Below are 18,413 nucleotides of genomic sequence, written 5' to 3'. Positions count from 1 at the left end.
TTTTTTTTTTTTTACCATGGATGAGCCTACACTGACACATCATGATCACTCAAAGTCCATAGTTTACCTTACAGTTTATTCTTGGTGTTGGACATTCTGTGGGTTTGGACAAACGTATAATGATGTATATCCTCATTATAATATCATACTGAGTATTTTTACTTCCTTAAAAAACCTCTGTGCTCTGCGTATTCATCTCCCTCCCCACCCAACCCAAAAACACTGATCTTTTTCCTATCTCCATAGTTTTGTCCTTTCCAGAAAATCATATACCTGAAATCATACAGTATGTAGCCTTTTCAGATTTGTTTCTTTCACTTAGTAGTAGGCATTTAAGTTCCCTTCATGTCTTTTCATGGCTTGATAGCTCATTTACTTTTAATGCTGAATAACATTTTGTTATGTGTTTATTATTATTAATGTGCTACAGTTAATCCATTCACCTATTGAAGGACATCTTGTTGTTTCCAAGTTTTGGCAACTATGAATAAAGCTGCTATAGACATTCATGTGGAGGTTTTTCTGTAGACCTACATCTTCAACTCCTTTGGGTAAATACCAAAGAGTATGACTGCTGGATTATATGGTAAGAGCATGTTTAGATTTGGAAGAAAGTGCAAGACCGTCTTCTAAAGTGGCTGTCCCATTTTGAATTCCTGTCAGCAATGTCTGAGCGTTCCTGGTTGCTCCACATCTTCACCAGCATTTGATGTTGTCATTGTTCTGGGTTTTGGCCGTTCTAATTGGTATAAATGGTATTTCTTTGTTTTAATTTGCATTTCCCTGACGACTTAGGATGTGGAGCATCTTTTCATATGCTTATTTGCCATCCCTATATCTTCTTTTGTGACGTGTCTGTTAAGGTCTTTGGTCGGTTTTTCAACTGGGTTGTTTGTTTTCTTATTGTTGAGTTTTAAGTATTCTTTGTGTATTTTGGATGACAGTTCTTTATCAGATGTTTTTGGCAAATATTTTCTCCCATTCTGTGGCTTATCTTCTCATTCTCTTGATATTGTCTTTCACAAAGCAGAGGTTTTTAGTTTTAATGCAGCCTAGCTATCAATTGTTTCTTTCACGGATTGTGTCTTTGGTGTTGTATCTAGAAAGGCATCACCACGCCCAGGGTCATCTAGGTTTTCCCTTATGTTATCTTCTAGGAGTTTTAGAGTTATGTGTTTTACATGTGAGTCCAAAACCCATTTCAAGTTAATTTTTGTGAAGGGTGTAAGATTTGGGTCTAGATTTTTTTTTTCCTTTCCTTTTCTTTCTTTTTTTTTTTTTTTGCATGTGGATGTTATTGTTCCAGCACCATTTGTTGGAAGGACTATCTTTGCTCTTTTGTCAAAGATCAGCTGACTATGTTTATGGGGGTCTCTTTGGGGTGTTTTACTCTGTTCCATTGATCTATTTGTCTATTCTTTCACCAACACCACACTGTCTTGAGTACTTCAGCTTTATGGTAACTCTTGAAGTCAAGAGTGTCAACCCTTCAATTTTGTTCTCCTTTAATATTTTATTGGCTATGCTGGGTTTTTTGCCTCTCCATATAACGTTTTGAGTGAGTTCATCAATATCCATAAGATAACTTGCTTCGATTTTGACTGGGGTTGCCCTGAATCTATAGATCAAGTTGGGAGCAACTGACATCTTGACAATATTGAGTCTTCCTGTCCATGAACCTGGAATATCTCTCCATTTATTTAGTTCTCTGATTTTGTTTATCAGAGTTTTATAGTTTTCCTCAGATAGATCTTATAAATATTTTATTAGATTTATACCTATTTCATTTTGGGGGTGCTAATGTAAATAGTATTGTGTTTTTCACTTCAAATTTCACTTATTCATTGTTGATATATAGGAGAGCAATGAACTTTTGTATATTAACCTTGTATCCTGCAATTTTGCTTGAGTCTGTCATTAGTTCTAGGAGTTTCTTGGTTGACTCTTTTGGATTTTCTACATAGACAATCATGTCATCTGTGATCAAAGCCAGCTATGTCTTTCTTTCAAATATATATACCTTTTATTCTCTCTTCTTGCCTTATTGCATTAGCAAGGACTTCCAGTACAATGTTGAAAAGGAGTGGTTAGAGGGGACATCCTTGCCTGTACCTGACCTTCGTGGGAATTCTTCCAGTTTCTCACCATTAAGAATGATGTTAGCTAGGGGCACCTGGGTGGCTCAGTCGTTAAGCGTCTGCCTTCGGCTCAGGTCATGATCCCAGGGTCCTGGGATCGAGCCCTGCATCAGGCTCCCTGCTCAGCAGGAAGCCTGCTTCTCCCTCTCCCTCTCCCCCTGCTTGTGTTCCCTCTCTCGCTGTGTCTCTCTCTGTCAAATAAATAAAATCTTTAAAAAAAAAAGAATGATGTTAGCTGTAGGATTTTATAGATAGTCTTTGTCAAGTTGTGAAAGTTCCCCTCTTTCCCTAGTTTACTCAGAGTTTTTATCATGAAAGGCTGCTGGATTTCATCAAATGCTTTTTCAGCATTTATTGATATGATCATGTGATTTTTCGATTTTAGTTTGTTGATATGATGGGATACATTCATTGATTTTCAAGTGTTGGATCAGTCTTACCTACCTGGGATAAATCCCACTTGATTGTGGTGTATAGTTCTTTTAATGGTTTTTAAAATTAATTTGCTAATATTTTACTAAAGATTTTGCATCAGTGTTCATGAGTGTAGTTTTCTTTCCTTGTAATTTTTCCTGGTTTTGGTATTAGGGTAATGCTGGCCTCATAGAATAAGTTAGGAAGTAGTCCTTTTTCTTCTGTCTTCTGAAAGAGATTGTACAGGGCTGTGTCATTTCTTCTTTAAATGTTTGATAGAAATGACCTATGAACCCTGTGGGCCTGGCGCTTTCTGTTTTTGAAGACTATTAATTATTGATTTAATTTCTTTAATAGATACAGGCCTATTTGGAGCATCTACTTTTTTTGTGTGAGTTTTGGTAGATTGTGTTTTTCCAGGAATTGGTCCATTCATCTAGGTTATTAAATTTGTGGGCATAGAGTTGTTCATAATGTTCCTTTGTCATCCTTTTAATTTCTGTGGGATCTGTACTGATGTCCCCTCTTTCATTTTTGGTATTAATAAGTTGTGGCTTCTCTCTTCTTTATTTAGCCTAGCTAGAGGCTTATTGATTATATTGATCTTTTCAAAGAACCAGCTTTGGTTTCATTGATTTTCTCAATTGATTTTCCTTTCTAAAATTTTTAAAATATACTTTTAAATTTTTTTAATTACCTGGCACTTAAATGTATCTCTTTTATTTTTATTTATTTTTCATTTATGCAATTTTTATTATCTTGGACCGTGCACCACAAAACGTTCTAGTGCTTGGGATTCAGCAGTGAAGAAAATGCACAAAAATTCCCACCCACGTGGGGTTTATGTTCTGGAACTGGGGGGAATGGGTTGGGAGAGACAATAACCAAAAATTTCAAAAGTTCAGCCCTCAATTTCCTAGTGAGGCTAGCTCTAAAAAAAACTTGTCAAAGCAAGTGTTCTGTTATGTTCTTCCTTCATCATTCTCTTAAGTGTGTCTCTTTTAAATCTCAAGTAATGTTCTGACAATCGATATTTAATTAACATGACTAAATATTAGTGGTGGGTGTGGTTTGTGTAGAAGGAAGTGTGTTTCCCATGCTCAGGGCTGTAGGAAGGAGGCACTGACAATGATGAGGGGAGGGGGTGTCTCACAGCCTCTGAATGGAATGGCTTCTCATTAAATCCCAAGGTGATCTTGGCAGCCCAGAGTGGGGTCAGAGATCCCAGACTGCTACCTTCTAGTGGGGCCTGTGGCCTCAGGGAATTACAAAACCTTTGTAAGTAGGAGTTTTTCTAAAATGGGGGTAATGATACCAATATCACGGGGTTGGTGTTCTCTTCCTGAATGAGTCTTAAGACAGGGGCCAAATTCAGTGAATGTTGGTTGACAAGGCAGGGGAAAGGTGTTCCAGGGAGAGGGCACAGCATAAGCAAAGGCCTGGAGGCATAAACTATTTCACTCTTGCCTGGTTATAACCAGCGCATCAATCATAGCAAAAGAATGAGGGTCAGATTTAGGGTGCCTTTGCTGACATGTGGGCTAATTCCTGGGAACCCAGCTAATAAAGTTGTTGGAAACATTTACCTGCAGGGTTTAAGTTCATGGATTTTGGAGCCAACTGCCTGATTGCAAATCTGGCCTCTGCCACTTTTTATGTATATGGTGTTGGGCAAGTTACAAAACCTCTCTGTGCCTCAGTTTCCTCATCTGTGAGGTGGAGACAGTGACGGCTATCTATCCTGGGCTGGGGTGAGGACAAACCTATGTATAGTCCTTCAAGTTGTGCCTGGCCCCCAGCAGGCATCGTGAGAGCATTTGCTGGGACTGATGCTCAGTTACTAATCCTGAGAACTGCCAGGTGGTGGGGTGGTCAGAGCCACTGGTCCGGTTGACAAAACTGAATCCCAGAGAGTGAATTGGCTTCTTCAAGGTCACACGGCTGAGCTAGGGCATGGGAGCTGAGATTTGCCCCTGTCTGTCTGACTTGGGAGCCTACCCGGTGCCCAGTGCAGTGTCTGCCCCATGGTGGGGCCTCCTTGCCCTTCCCAGCCCTCTGGGGAGCTCCTACTGCACAAGCCTGAGTGAGGCCAGACCCAGGGGTTCACAGGAGACCCCAGATGCCCATTGGAGAATGGCCCTATCTGCGCACACATGGCCCAGACCCACTGGGGGATGCTCTCTCCCTTGCTTCGTCCGACTTTGGCCTGAAGCCCGCACACAAAGGCCCTCTCAGTCCCTTCCGCAGGAGACAGGGGCCCTCTTCAGATGGTAACAGAGGCCCAGTTACCAGCCCCTCCTTGAATTAATATAAGCAAAGCATTTCTGTTGAAATCCCTGTCTGGATTAACCACTGGCTAGAGGATTTAACTCGTGTACACACAGAAAATCTCCACACACTTGTCTCCTAATATTTATTCTGGCGACTGGAACATGCAGATAAGGTGAGTGCCTGATGTTGGAAATGCAGAATAAATTTACATTCTCAGAACTGCAAGAGCCACATTTATATCCATGTTATGAGCCTGGCTGGGGCCTAGGAAGGGGGAAAGGGAGCTTCTGGCCCATGGAAGATTGGACTGGTGCTTCTCTCGCAGCAAAGACTCACATGTGGGAATCCCAGCTCCATAGAACCCAATAGTCCTTGACTCCCAGAATCTTTAATTCCAAAGTCTTAGAATCTTCAGTGAATAGAATCTTAAAACTGTAAAATATTCAGTCAGAATCACAGGGTTTTAGGATTTCGGGATCTTCCCCATCATGTTGCCCAGACACCCAGCTGGCATCCTAGTCCCCTCCACAATATTGCAGTGAATCCATCTTGTCCCAGCATCGCCTCCTCCAGGAAGCCCTCCTTGACTACCCAGACTGGTTCAGAGCCCCCATCACAGGCCCTTATGGCTCCATCAGCTTTGCCCTATGAGACCCTCCAGGAGTGTCATTTTAAACTTGATCGCTACCCCTACTGGGAACTCTGGAGGATAAGAGAGGATCTGCTGTTGTTTGTTCATGAATCCCCAGCATCTAGAGGCTGGCATCTAGTAGATGCTCAGTGACTCTACCCCACAGGGCTACACGGCTCCTCCAACCACAGTGGAACTGCTCTTTAAGGTGGGATCCGTGGCCAATTACCTCTAGGTGACTGGGCCCTGGCTGAGCCCACCAGGGGGAGGGTGTGCAGACTGTGTCTACTTTCCTCTACTGGGGGTCCCTGGGTCAGGGGCGCTTTAGGGGGAGAAGGCAGGACCAGGATCCGTGTGGGTGTTCAGAAAAGCCACGTGACCCCGTGGGTCAGCACCCCAGCTGCAGAACCAGATGCCCGCATTTAAACCTGGCTCTTCCACTCCCTAGCTGAGTAGCCTTGGACAAGTTCTTTGACCCTTCTGTGCCTCAGTTTCCCCAAAGGTAAACTGAGGATGGTGAGAGTTCTTATACTGAATGAGATACTAGCTGTAAAGCTCATAGCTCAGCACCTAGTATACAGTAGAGGCTCAATAGGTGCCCAAGTCTTTGTATCACATAGGTTATGTTCACCAGAGAGCCTCTCCCAAGGAAGAGGCAGTAAAGGACCAAGTAGATACAGTGACCCAACAGCTAACACCAGCCATTGGCCACTCCAGTGTTGGTATGACAGAGTTGGAGGCCACGCATGGGCACAATGGCTCCGACCCCACTACCCAAGAATGATCTAGCATTGCTGCTTCTGCAAACCATCCTGCCAGCAACACAGACCATGGCTGAGCCCCAGAAATGGCGCCATTCCTCGAGGAGAGCAACCGGCAAGTTGGCCACATTGGGTCCCTTGTGTGTGGAAAGGCCCAGTTTGTTCTCCTAGGAGTAGCCATAGCTTCCTGGCAGGGGTCCGCCTGTCCTGCCTGTGGGGTCTCAACCGGCACCACCATCCGGGGGTTTACAGAGCGTTTGATCCGCTGGCCTGGGACCTCACATAACAGTGCGTCAGTCCCAGGGATGGCTTGCTTGTGTGACGGAGGGGCAGGAACAGGCTCACGGCCAAGGGGCCACTTTGTATCACACGTGATCCACCCAGAATCTGCCAACCACATGGGGTGTTGGAATGGTCTCCCGCGGGCCCCGCTAAAATGCCATTTGGGAGAAATGCTGTGAGGACCAGGGTCCATCCTGCAGGAGGCAGTATGTGCACTGAATCAAAGCCTTTTATAAGGGGCTGCATCCCAATGAGAATAATACAAGGGGTTAAGAAACAGTAGGTGGAAGTGAAAGTAGCTCCACTTACCACTTAGTGAGCCACCGGGGGACCTGGTGACTCCCATCCCTGCAACGCTGAGATCTGCATGGTTAGATGTCCTGCTCCCCAGAGAACCCACATGGGCCCAGGAACACAGAAAGAGTCTGGTTGGTTTACTACGGTGGCTGCCTAGGAGATTTGGGCCCTTCGTACCCAGGGACTAGATGGCAAGAAGGTGGCGGGCGGACGGGCACTGTCTTGAGAAGAGTCATTGATGCAGATCAATGACTTGCTCGCAGAGGGGAGGGCTGCTGCTGGGCCCTGGGGTGCGGAGGGATATGTGTGGCCCCTGATGATCTGGTGGGTACCTCTGCTGCTCCATCACGGAGGGACTGGCCATCTAGCTCTGGGGAATACTGTCAACCGAAGGCCTCCCTCTGTTAGCTCCTCCAGGCTGGACTCCTCTGCAGAAAGCTCCCTTCTTGGGGGCCCACTCGGGGCAGAGTGAGGTGGAGGGACCTGGCCAGTTCTGCCCCGTGCGGTCAGCTCCCCACTTCAGACCCGGTTGGCAGAGGTGGTCAGAACCGCCCTGCAGTTTGGCTTCCTTCCCTCCAGCCCTGCTTCCTCCCCCTGCCTTTGCCCGGTTGATCCCTAATAAATGTCTCTCACCCCCAAATCCATCTCCAGGATCCATGTTGTGATGCAGGGGAAACTGGTGACTTTGCATCTATCAAACTGGAGTTTGAGTCCAATGCCCATCATTTAACCAGCCGGGTAACTGGGTGGTGAACACCTTGTCTCTCTGTGCCTCGGTTTTCTCATCTATGAAATGGGGCTAATAAATCCTCTGGCCCTGCAGGGATGTAGAGACTGGATAGGAGACTGCTTTGTAAAGAAAAATATGCACGTGCACACGCACACACACACACACACACACACACACACAGTTCATTAACAACTTCTCTGCTTGCCCCCGTGTCTATGGTACATGCTGAGAGCTACAGGAGGGGGCCTGGTGGGAGAATCCTGCTGGGAAGGCGGTGTCAGCAGCCTGTCTCCCGAGGCCAACACACCAGCATGTCCTGCTCAGGCCGCCTTTCCAAGACCCTGCAGAAGAGAGGGCCGGGTGGCAGAGGCGCAGGGCGGGGTGGGGCAGGATGAGAGGGGGCAGTGGGGGGACTATTCCATTCTGTCCCCTCTTTCCAGGAAGCCTCCCCTGCTCGGGCTGCTGCGCCACCTTTCAGATCAGAACGTCTAGATCCATGGATGTGCTAGCTGCACATGCGGGGGAGGGGAGGCTGAGTCTGGGGGCGCCTCACGAGAGCCCACTCCGTGTGAGTGAGCAGGCAGGCCAAGACAGTCCATCTATCTCCCGAGAGCCCTGGGCTAGGTGGGGAGAGACGCGGCGGCCCAGCCTGGCTGGGGCTCCAGAAACCAATGCATTAAAGAAAATATCTATCAACAAACCAGGGCAGGAACCAACCCCCCTCCCTGTTAGGGGAGACTTTGACTGATGGTTCCCGGATCCGCCTGCCCTGGGTTTTGCTTCTCACTGAAGGTGATGGGTGTGAAGCAGCTCGAACGAGTGGCGACCTGGCCCCGGAGATATCCGCAAGGCTGTCCATCTCCACCATCTCCCAGCAGTCAGCATGGCCCATCGGGGAATCACACTCATTCTCTGCAAGGACTGGGGCTTGGGGGACAGGCAGATGCAGCCAGACCGAGAGCAAGGGCCTGCACCAGCTTGGGGGTTGGGTAGCAGTCAGGGTGGGCCCTGGACCTCGGGTCATCAGGGCGGTCCACGCAGCCTCCACAGCCTCCCCGACAGAGCGCATGGATTCTCCAGGGGCTTGGGATAGAGATAGGCACACAAGACTGTGCCCCCTCCACCCCTAAGCCTCGGGAGTTCACAGTAGAGGTGGGAGTCTTCCAAACCAAAGTCCACGTCCCAGTAAGGACTCTCAGCTTTGTGACCCTGGACCTGCCGCTTACCCTCTCTGTGCCTCTCTTCCATCCACCTAGGTCCATTTGGTGTGAAAGCCTTTAGCATGGTACCTGGCACAGACTAAGGGCTCCAATAAAAGCTTTTCTTCTTGGAATTATCAGTACTATCACCTAGCCTTTCCGTAGGCAGGGATTGTAGGTGTTTCTATACAGTATAGTTCATATACTTGAGATCTTACTGTACATCCAGTTTCCTTTCTTTGCTTATCACAGTGTATCGTGAGTATTTTCTCACATCATTAGAAGTTCCTCAGGAGCAAGATGTTAACAGCTTCATAATAGTCCCTCATCCAGATGCACCATCATTTAATTTGTTGCCCTTTATGGCTGGGTAAACAGCCTGTTACAGTTTCTCAATCTTACCATGGAGCTGCAATAAACATCTCTAGACATAATCCTTGCTCAGATCCCTGACTACTTCCTGGAGCTGGTGTTTCTTTGGCTCAAGACCTTTGTTACTTAATTGCCTTCCAGAAAGGTTTCCAGCAGGAGCAGGAGAGTCTGTCGCACCAGGCATTTACCAGCATCGATTATTCTCTTTTTATTTAGTCTTTACTAATTCCGTGGACCCCAAATTATATTTCATTGTCTTTTGGAGACACAGAGCCCTGGCCTGTGGCTTCTATTTCTCGGCTGGGTGATCGTCGAATTACATTCAGGGGCTTTCAGCAAGCCTCGTGATGAAAGGCAGCCTGTGACAGGGTAACCCCAGGCAGGGAGTCAAAGAGCTGGGTTCCCCAGCTCTGCTCACTCACTGTGTGACCCGGGGATTTTATATTGCTCTCTCTGGGCCTTTGTTTATCAATCTACTAGACTAGCCTTCCTGCTGGTGCCCCTCCCTCCAATCTGTCTAGTGTCTAGAACAGTGCCTGGCACATGATGTGCATACAAAAAATATTGGTCAAAGACCGAGCTGCCGCGGTGACCTTTCTAAAGGGAAATCTTTGCTGCCTCGTTATGCAGCCTCTAACCTTCACACAAGCGCCCTAGCATTTTATTGACCTATTTGGTCTTCTCATGAATTTCTGCTTCTCCTTAGGATATGAAAAGACACAAGAGAGAAAATGAGAAAAAGCCAGATAGTCTACAAAATCATAACTTTTCTTAAGCCCACCAGGGAGCTGGGGCTGCAAGGCACCCAAGTGAACAGAAATCCACGGGATAACGAGACCCTCAGAAGAGAGGCAGGACACAGAACCCGTTACCCCTCGGTAGAGCCCCGGAGGGAGACGGCGGCTGCCATCAAGGCCAGTAAGGAACAAACGGCTAACATTTTGATGAATTCTTAAAGGCTGAATGTGGACCAGCATGACAGCTTAGTGTTCCTGTGAGCCCCAGACGCAAGGAGAGTTCACGTTTATTCAGAAGCTATTTCCCATGGTGCCCGGCGGAGACTGCGGGCGGGACGTGGGTCTGCGGGAGTCACCAGCCTGCAGCACAGCACGCAGGGGTGCAAACCCTCCCACTCCCCGCACCCTTCTCCCCTGTGAAGCTAAGCCTTAAAACACTTCAGTTCCACTTTAGGAACCTGTCACCCTCAGGGCCCTGGGACAAAGATCTGCTCTCTCTGGGGGAGGAGCAAAAGCCAAAGCCTTTTTTTTTTTTTTGCCCAGGAAACAGATCGTCTCCAACAACAGAAATCACCTTGGGGTTCACAATAGGGATGCACGTTCTGGACCCTCCAACCTGCGACGTGACCCATGGCCTGTTTGCCTGTCTGAACAATGAGGTGATTGGTGTAGCTCAGGGGTTCTCAACTCCAGCTGTGGAGATTTCCTCTTCCAGGCAAGAGGGAGTGACAGGGGTTGGATTTACCTGCCAACCTGAAGTGACCAAAAAACGAAATTATGAAACAATGGTTTACAAGACCCTGGACATCAGGCAACGAAGGAGAGATGAGAGATGAGAGACAGATGAAGGGAGACCCACAAATGCCCTGACTTCCAGCCCTGGGAGAGTTGCCAGGCCCTGGGACAGGGAGGAGGGACCCTGGCAGAGCCTGGGGGTCCCAGAGTCGAGGCGGCGGAGCTGAGATTCCAGAAGACCAGGGTGGTTGGAGTTGGCAGGACCCAGTGCCAGGAGGAGAGCGGCATGGAGAGAGAATTCTCTGGAGAGTGTGCAGAAGGGGCTTGCCTTGGGTGTGGGGAAAATTTAGCCCTAAACTGGGAGCCACTCTGGTCCCACCTAAGAAGTCTTAAAGCAAGATCCTGAAGATACCACACTATTTTCGAGTTATAGAACAAAGCTCGAGAATATTTAGAGCAAAACAAAAATACCCAGTACCCAACAAGGTAACATTCACAGTGTCTGGAAAGACACATGGGGTGGGCGGCTATGGTAATGTCTAACAAGGAGGTTTCAGAGCAAATGATTTTTACTGGAGGTAAAGATCACATTGTGAATTCATCCAGAGGCCTACCGGTCCTCAATGTTTATGTACCTAACAGCACTTCAAAATATGTGAAACAAAAAGTGGATGAAGCACAGTGACAGTCAGAGGCTTTAACATCCCCTTCTCAATAATTGACAGAGCAAGCAGACAGAAACTGACATAAACCATGCAGAGAACTTGATGAACACCATGAACCAATTTGACCTGCGTGACATAGAATATTCCACCAGGCAACAATGGAGTGCACATTCTTTCCCCCGTGCATATCTGAATATGCTACAGAGACAATATTCTGTGTCATGAAACGAGTCTTCATAAATTTAAGGGGCTCGAGAGCATGCTCTCCGACCACAACAGAAATCAATTGGAAATCGGCAACGTAACATAAAGATCTCTTAAAAATCTCCAAATATATTGAAACTAAATAGCATACCTTCAAATAACCCATAGTGTTAAAGAACTAACCAGAGGGGAAATAGAAAGTATTTTTCACCAAAAGAAAAATGAAAACACGACATATCAAAATCTGTGGGACGTTGCTAAAGCAGTTCTTAGGGGAAATTTATCACACGAAACGCCTGCATTTGAAAAGGAGAAACGTCTTCAATCAGTGACCTCAGCTTCCACTTTAAGAAACTGGGAGCAGAAAAGTGAATTAAATGCAGTGTAGATAACAGAGGGGACATAAGTATCAGGGCAGAAATCAGGGGAGAAAAGCAATAGAGAAAATTAATGAAACCAAACCTGGTTCTTTCAGAAGATCAATAAAATTGATAAATTTCTAGCCATACTGATCAGGAAACAAAAAGGGGAAGACACAAGTTACCAATATCAGGAATGAGAGAGGTGACATCACAGATTCAACATAAATTTTCTGGAATTCTCCTGCAAGTGAGATCTTTTTTATTCATTCGTTCCTATCAGTTTGGACTCACAGGTATTTATTTTATGCTTTGGGTTATAATCCAATACTAATTTATTTATTCTGTTGCTCAAATTGTTCCAGCTTTGGCGATTGAAAGCACTTTCACTTGACTCTTGCGTCCCTTTGATATTTGCCCATCATGGTGAGGTTTTTTTATTTTTTAGCACTTCCTTACTTTCGGGCACTAAAATGTATGCCAGGCTCATCTTGTCCATTTCCTGCCCTTGTTCTAGAATCAGCCTTTTCTCCAAGGAGCCGTAGATTCTGTTACTGGAGAATCGTACGACAAACCAAGATTTGGGTGCTAGGTATGCTTGTAGCTACTGGGGTGTCGTTGCCTCGAGGCCCTGTCAGCTCACAGAGCGAGGAAACACAGCCATACTAACTCACGCCTATACGCGGATGTATAAATATTAATATATGTGAACATCTGTATCGCATTCAGCTAAGTGTGAGTTGCTGCTGAGGTTTCCGATTCTAATCCATGACCACGTGGATCATTCTAGCCTTGTCCGTTTGTTTGTCTGGAAACTCCTGCCAGCTCCAAACTTTTCTCACAGCAGTGAGAAACCTGGCTCCCACCGTCTGCCCTCCAAACACTAAGAATGTTCATTCCCAGTGTATACACATAGGGATTTCAGATGTGTTAGCCCCTACTGCGTGGGAAACAAGTCTATCCACTAGAGTCCAGTTCTTCTGCGCACCTTCTTCTGCGCACCTCCTTCTGCTCTTTGTCTTACGGGCTCCACTCATTTCCAGAGCTGCGTAGATCAGCACCGTTCACCTCCACCTGCTTCCCTGAGGTTGTTCTCTACATTTGTAACACAGTGAGATTCTTTGGTCCTAGTCTGAATCCCCTCCTGGAATCGCCTAGCCTCCTAGACAGTGTCTTTGAAACCTGCATACAGTAACTAAGAGCCGCTCTTTCTACGGTCAAGTTCTATGGATTTTGACAGATGCGTGGTGTCATTTATCCACCATTACGGTAGTATACATAAAGTTTTACTGCCCCGATAAAAAACATCTTCGGTACTTTACCTCTTCAATTCTCCCTTTTCCTGAGACCCTTGCAACCACTGATAGGTTTCCTATCTCTGTAATTTTGCCTTTTCCAGATTGTCATATCCATGTGACCTTTTCAGATGGCCTTCTTCCCCTTAGCAATAAGCATTTAGGATTCATCCATGTCTCCACATATAGCTCCATTGCTCCTTTCTTTTTACCACTGAGTACTTTTCCATTGTAGGGATGTACCACGGTTTACTTATCCGTTCACCTATTGAAGGACAGCTTGGTTGCTTTCCATGCTTGGCAATTATGAATAAAGCTGCTATCAGCGTTCAGATACAGGTTTTTGTGTGTTCATAAGTGTTCGGAGCAGTTTGAATGAATACCTGGAAACGTGGCTGCTGGATCGTATGGTGAGACTATGTTTAGCCTTGTACGAAACTACCAAACTGTCTTCCAAAGTGGCTCTACCACTTTGCATTCCCACCAGCAGTGGGTGAGAATTCCTGTCGCTCTGCTTCCTTTCCAGCAGTTAGTGTTGTCTGGGTGGGATTGAAAAACACATCTAGACACATGGGCCCCATTCCCAGAGATTCTGACTCCACCTGCCTGAGGTGGGGCCCGGACCTCAGCATTGCTGAAAAGCCCTGGGAGATTCTGATGTGCAGTGAGGCTTGAGAACTACGGAGCTACACCAACCGCCCCACAGTACAAATGGAGAAACAGGCCCTGGGGGGTCTGAGTACCACTGTGGGTCTGATCTCCATGGTCTTTCCAGCTAAGAGCCTGGGAGGGACTGTGTGATATCCTGGTTAAGAGCTGGGGTTCTGGACTACCATAGTCCCAAGCTCAAATCCCGAGTCTGCCTCTCATCAGCTGGGTGACATTGGGCAAGTGCCGGCACCTCTCTGAGCTACTCCTCTGTGGGATTAGGATGTTCACGGGACCCACTGCACAGGTTGTGTGAGGACGAATTGGTGGGGCTGGCCACTGTTGGCCACTGTGATTGGAACTCTGGTCACGTGCACTGGGCTGTGCCTGAGCTCCCACACTGGGAGGCCGTGCTCTGCACCTTTCCCGGACCATGGGGGCCCTCCTTCTGTCCCCACTCCCGGTTTCCATTTGGTCTTCTCCTGGGGCCTGAGGAGACTCCACCTGCTCCTCCCCGCTCCTCCCTCGTCTTCTCCCACTTAACGAACAGCTTCACTTAAAAAGCCATCTGGGAGGATGGATGGTGCAGGCAGATTTTGTAGAGTAAGTTTTCAGGGAGAAGCGCCAAGAAATTAAAGGCACAGCACTTAGGATGCTACTCTTCCAAAGCCACATAACTCTGACCGCTGGAGGGTTGTTTCCGTATTGTACATTCATCCCTCACCCTCTCCGCCGGGTGCACGGGGCTCTGTTCTCTCTAGTCCTTAGTGGGCCTGCTCCCACCGGCTCTGCTGATTCCCTCCCTCAGGTGAACCCCGTTCTCTCTCACCAGGGAGGGGCTGCAGCTGGGGCTTTCCTCTCTGAGCCTCTTCCTTCCTGTGGGGTCCCTGCTGCACCTCAGGTAAGCTGCTCATGCTCCCCGCCCCCCGCCAGGAGTCCCAGGTGAAGGTTTGTCTACTTCTGGGGTCTCCCAAGGCAGATGTGGGGACACAGGTGGATGCCGTGTGAAGGAGAGATGCATCCACAGTTGGGATGCATGATGGCCCTGGGGAGGGGTAATGAACTCCCCATCGCTGGAGGTGTGCAAGGAGGACAGGTGAGCACTCAGCAGAGAGACCTCCAAGGAGGCAAACTAGCCAAGAGGCTGAGAGCTGTGGGCCGAGTCCTGACCATCTTCAACCTTCCGCAACAACTTATATTCACCAAACCTCCATTTCTTCATTTGGAAAAATCAGGCAAAGTAATAGTTCCCAATCCCCAGGGTTGTCATGGAGACAAAAGGACATGATGTGTGCAAAGCATGGGGGGAGGGGGCAGGGCGGAAGAAGGGGGAGAGGCGTGTTGTCATTAGCCGGGATGGAGGGGCTGGGTTGTGACACCTCCAACGATCTAAGATTCCAAGTTGCTGTAGTTTTGACACATCTGAGGCTCCGAGATCCACTCATTCAATTATCCCAAGATTCCCTAGGATTCTAGGGCTTTATGATATTATGATTTTATGATTCTCCTCATTTAAGGCTCCTTAGGAATCACAGAGCTGAGTGATTCTCAGATCCGCATTCTAGACCCATCGCGCCGTCAGTGGGGCTTGTCCCTGCCTCGGGCGGTCTGCTGCTTTGGGAGCATTTATCTCTGTCCCTCATCTTCACGTCTTCCATTTGTATCCACCCCCTGGCCCATCGTCACTTCTCTGGGGACCCCTTTTGCTAATTCCAGGCTTCTCCACTGCCGCTGACTTGTACACCGCCCCCCCCAGCATACTGTCTCCTGCATTTCCACCCTCCCCACCAAACCCCCCCTTTGGAATCTTCCCCCACCTTCGAGGCCAAAGTCAGGGGCAGACCTTCCACGAGGCTTTCCTCACCTCCCAGTTGAAATGAACACCCTCTGCCTCTGTGTTTTGTGCAAATTTTGTTTAAATCATGATTATAGCACTTATCAGAGTTTTAACTCATTATTGGAGAGAAACAACTGCCCTTCATCCCATGGCTGACCCACCTCGGGTGTCCATCCAAGACCCTCCACACTCCCCAAGGAAGGCAGCTGCGTGGAGCTGACTGCTCAGAGGCGGGACGCTGATGGGCCACGCTCACTGGCGGGCAGGGTCAGCGCATGGAAGGCGAAGGTGCTGGACCCGCTTCCTCCTTCCCCCTCCTCTCCTGCTGCCCTCAGCCTGGAGGCCAGTAAGCTCTGTGGACCCAGCCGGGTGAAGCCAGGGTGGGTACCCCAGGTTTTCCCCCTTGCCCCTCCTGTCTTCTCCCTCCCCCTGCATGAGCTAACCTGAGCCCGAGGGTGCATCCCTGTCCATGGGCTTACAGCCCCAGGGCTCTGTGTCCTGCCAGCTCCCTGAGCTGTGATCCACAGCGAGGGGCTCTGATGTGTCCGGCAAGTCCTGAGGCCTAGACACACAGTGCCGAGCTGGACAGGCTGCCCACCTCCCGGCCCTTCCCGTCTGGGGGCTGCTGTAGCCTCTGCCCTCTGGGGGGCCCCACCTCCTGCTCCTCGGGTTCAAAGCCAAACCCTTCAGCTTCCTGTCAGCCCTGCTCCTCTCCGCCATTCCCGTCTTGGGGTTCCCCCGCAGCACCTGCTCACCCAGGTCAGAGACAAGGGGGTCATCTATGACCCTGCCCTCCTTACACCCCAGGGCCCATCCAGTCCTGCCCATTTTTACATCTTCAAACCTCCGCACTCCCCCCCATCCCCTCTGCAGTCCATGTCAGGCCCGGGTCATCTCTGGCCCAGAAGTCCCCACGCCCTCTCGCCTGGTCCCTCAGCCCCACTGCTGCCCCTTCGTCCATCCACCTTGTGACCCCGAGACCTGAGCAAGGGGGCCCGGCTCTACCCTCTTCCAGTGGTGCCTCTCCCACTGGGACACGAGGGGACAAGCTCTGGTGCCCCAACCCCACAATCCCCTTCCTGATTGACCAGAACCTGCTTCCAGGGCCCGCGTGGGCCCCGTCCCTGGGTCTGCTCTCCTGAGGGTGAAGCGCACATCCCGCGTGCATGCACTCAGAACCACAACATGCAACTGTCTGTGGGGGTCCAGAGCCCGGCCCTGGGGACTGGGGTGTCTGCGTGCTGTGTGTGAAGCTGTGGTGGGGCTGAGCCCAGGGAAGGCAGGGAGGAAGGGCTCGCTCCAGGCTGGGTCAGGGGTCAGGGGCCAGCTTTCTCTGCTCCCCACATTCTATGCAGAGAATCAAGAATTTGTCAAGATAGGAGGGTAAACTAATTCTATTTGACAGTTACCTGATTTATAACTTAGATATTTAGTTCACCGGTCTGTGGGCCTCACTGTTTCTCTGGCCCTGGGCTGCACACACGTTGGGGCTAGCCTGCACTGATACCCTGGCCACAAGATAATGATCGTCCAAACACAGGACAGTCCCATGATCCCTGCCCAGCACCCTTCATGCCTCCCCAGGCCTTGGGATGGCTTCCACATGCTGAGCCTGGCTCACAGAACTGGGTGCTGTGGCCCTCCCTGCATCTCCATCACTACCTTCATCTGGGCACCAGAAACACACCGTGAAAACCTCAGGCTACGCACAAATGCTGCCCGTTTCCCACCACCCCCAAACTGGGCTCTTGAGCTTGGGGTACAGCAGGCTTGGAGCTCACAGACCTCACTGCCCGGAGGGAGGGCTGGGAGCGGGCCCAGTGCGGGGCTGGCGTGGTTTGGAGTTCATTGTACCCTGTGAGTAATGGAGTCTGGGCTGCCACTCGGAAGCCAGCAGCCCCTGCATCCACACCAACATGGCCAACCCAGAGCCCACCTGCTAGGGAGGAAAGCGGGATATGGCCAAGGCCTCAAAAGGCTTTGAGGACTTTGGCTATATCGGGAAGAAGTATCTGAAGGAAGCTGGGGCCCGTGCTGGGTACTGTGGGAACGCTGTACCCCTCAGGGCCTCAGCTCTCCCATCCAGGAAAGAAGCAGACCAGGCCCAAGTCTCTGGCCCCCCAGCCCACCCCCAGCAGTCCGTTGGCAGCCCCAGCTGCTCTGGTCTCAGCCCAAAGGCACCGAGCACAGCTTTGCTCTCATCTCCGCTGGCAGGACCTGGGCGGACAGATGAAGCTGTTCCAGAAGGAGCCGGGGTGACCTCATCTGCCCTGGGGGTTCTGACGTGGGGAGGGGGAAGGAGGGCCTGACCCTGACCCTGCCTGGGCTCAGGGACACCTGACTCTGGAGGCTGGAGCCTGACTCTGGGCCTCTGCCTCCGGGCCAGCCTCCCCAGCCACCCCGTTTCCGTGGCAACCAGAGCCCTCAGGCCAGCCTGCCCCCCCCCCCCCTTGCTCTACTCTTGCCAGTGGGAAGGGACAGCCTCAAGGCCAGCTTTCCCATCCAGGGAATGTACCCTTGTCACAGAGGAGCAGGTAGGAGGAGGTGATCATTACCGCTAGGCCTCGACTTGGACTTGGCGTCCATAACCAGTGATGTGTTGGGGTGATTACAAACCCAGACATCCTCTGCCCCTGCTTGTTGCTGGTACAAATCAGGGAGGTTTTAGAGCAGGGAGATGGGTCCTCATGTGCTTTTGCAGCCTACAAACCCTAACACACCATTCACCTCTCTTGGCTCCCCCTTTCTGGTTCTGTCCTCACCCTGTTGGCTAGCCTGGACTTGACCACAGGCCCCTCCCCTGCAGCCTGCCGAAGTCTGAAGCCCACTGTGCCTGGA

Source organism: Eumetopias jubatus, unplaced genomic scaffold (genome assembly GCF_037043125.1).
Source record: "Eumetopias jubatus isolate StellerSeaLion01/CBP00866 unplaced genomic scaffold, mEumJub1_p1.0 scaffold_4, whole genome shotgun sequence".
Lineage (NCBI taxonomy): Eukaryota > Metazoa > Chordata > Mammalia > Carnivora > Otariidae > Eumetopias > Eumetopias jubatus.
This window is presented reverse-complemented; position numbering follows the sequence as displayed.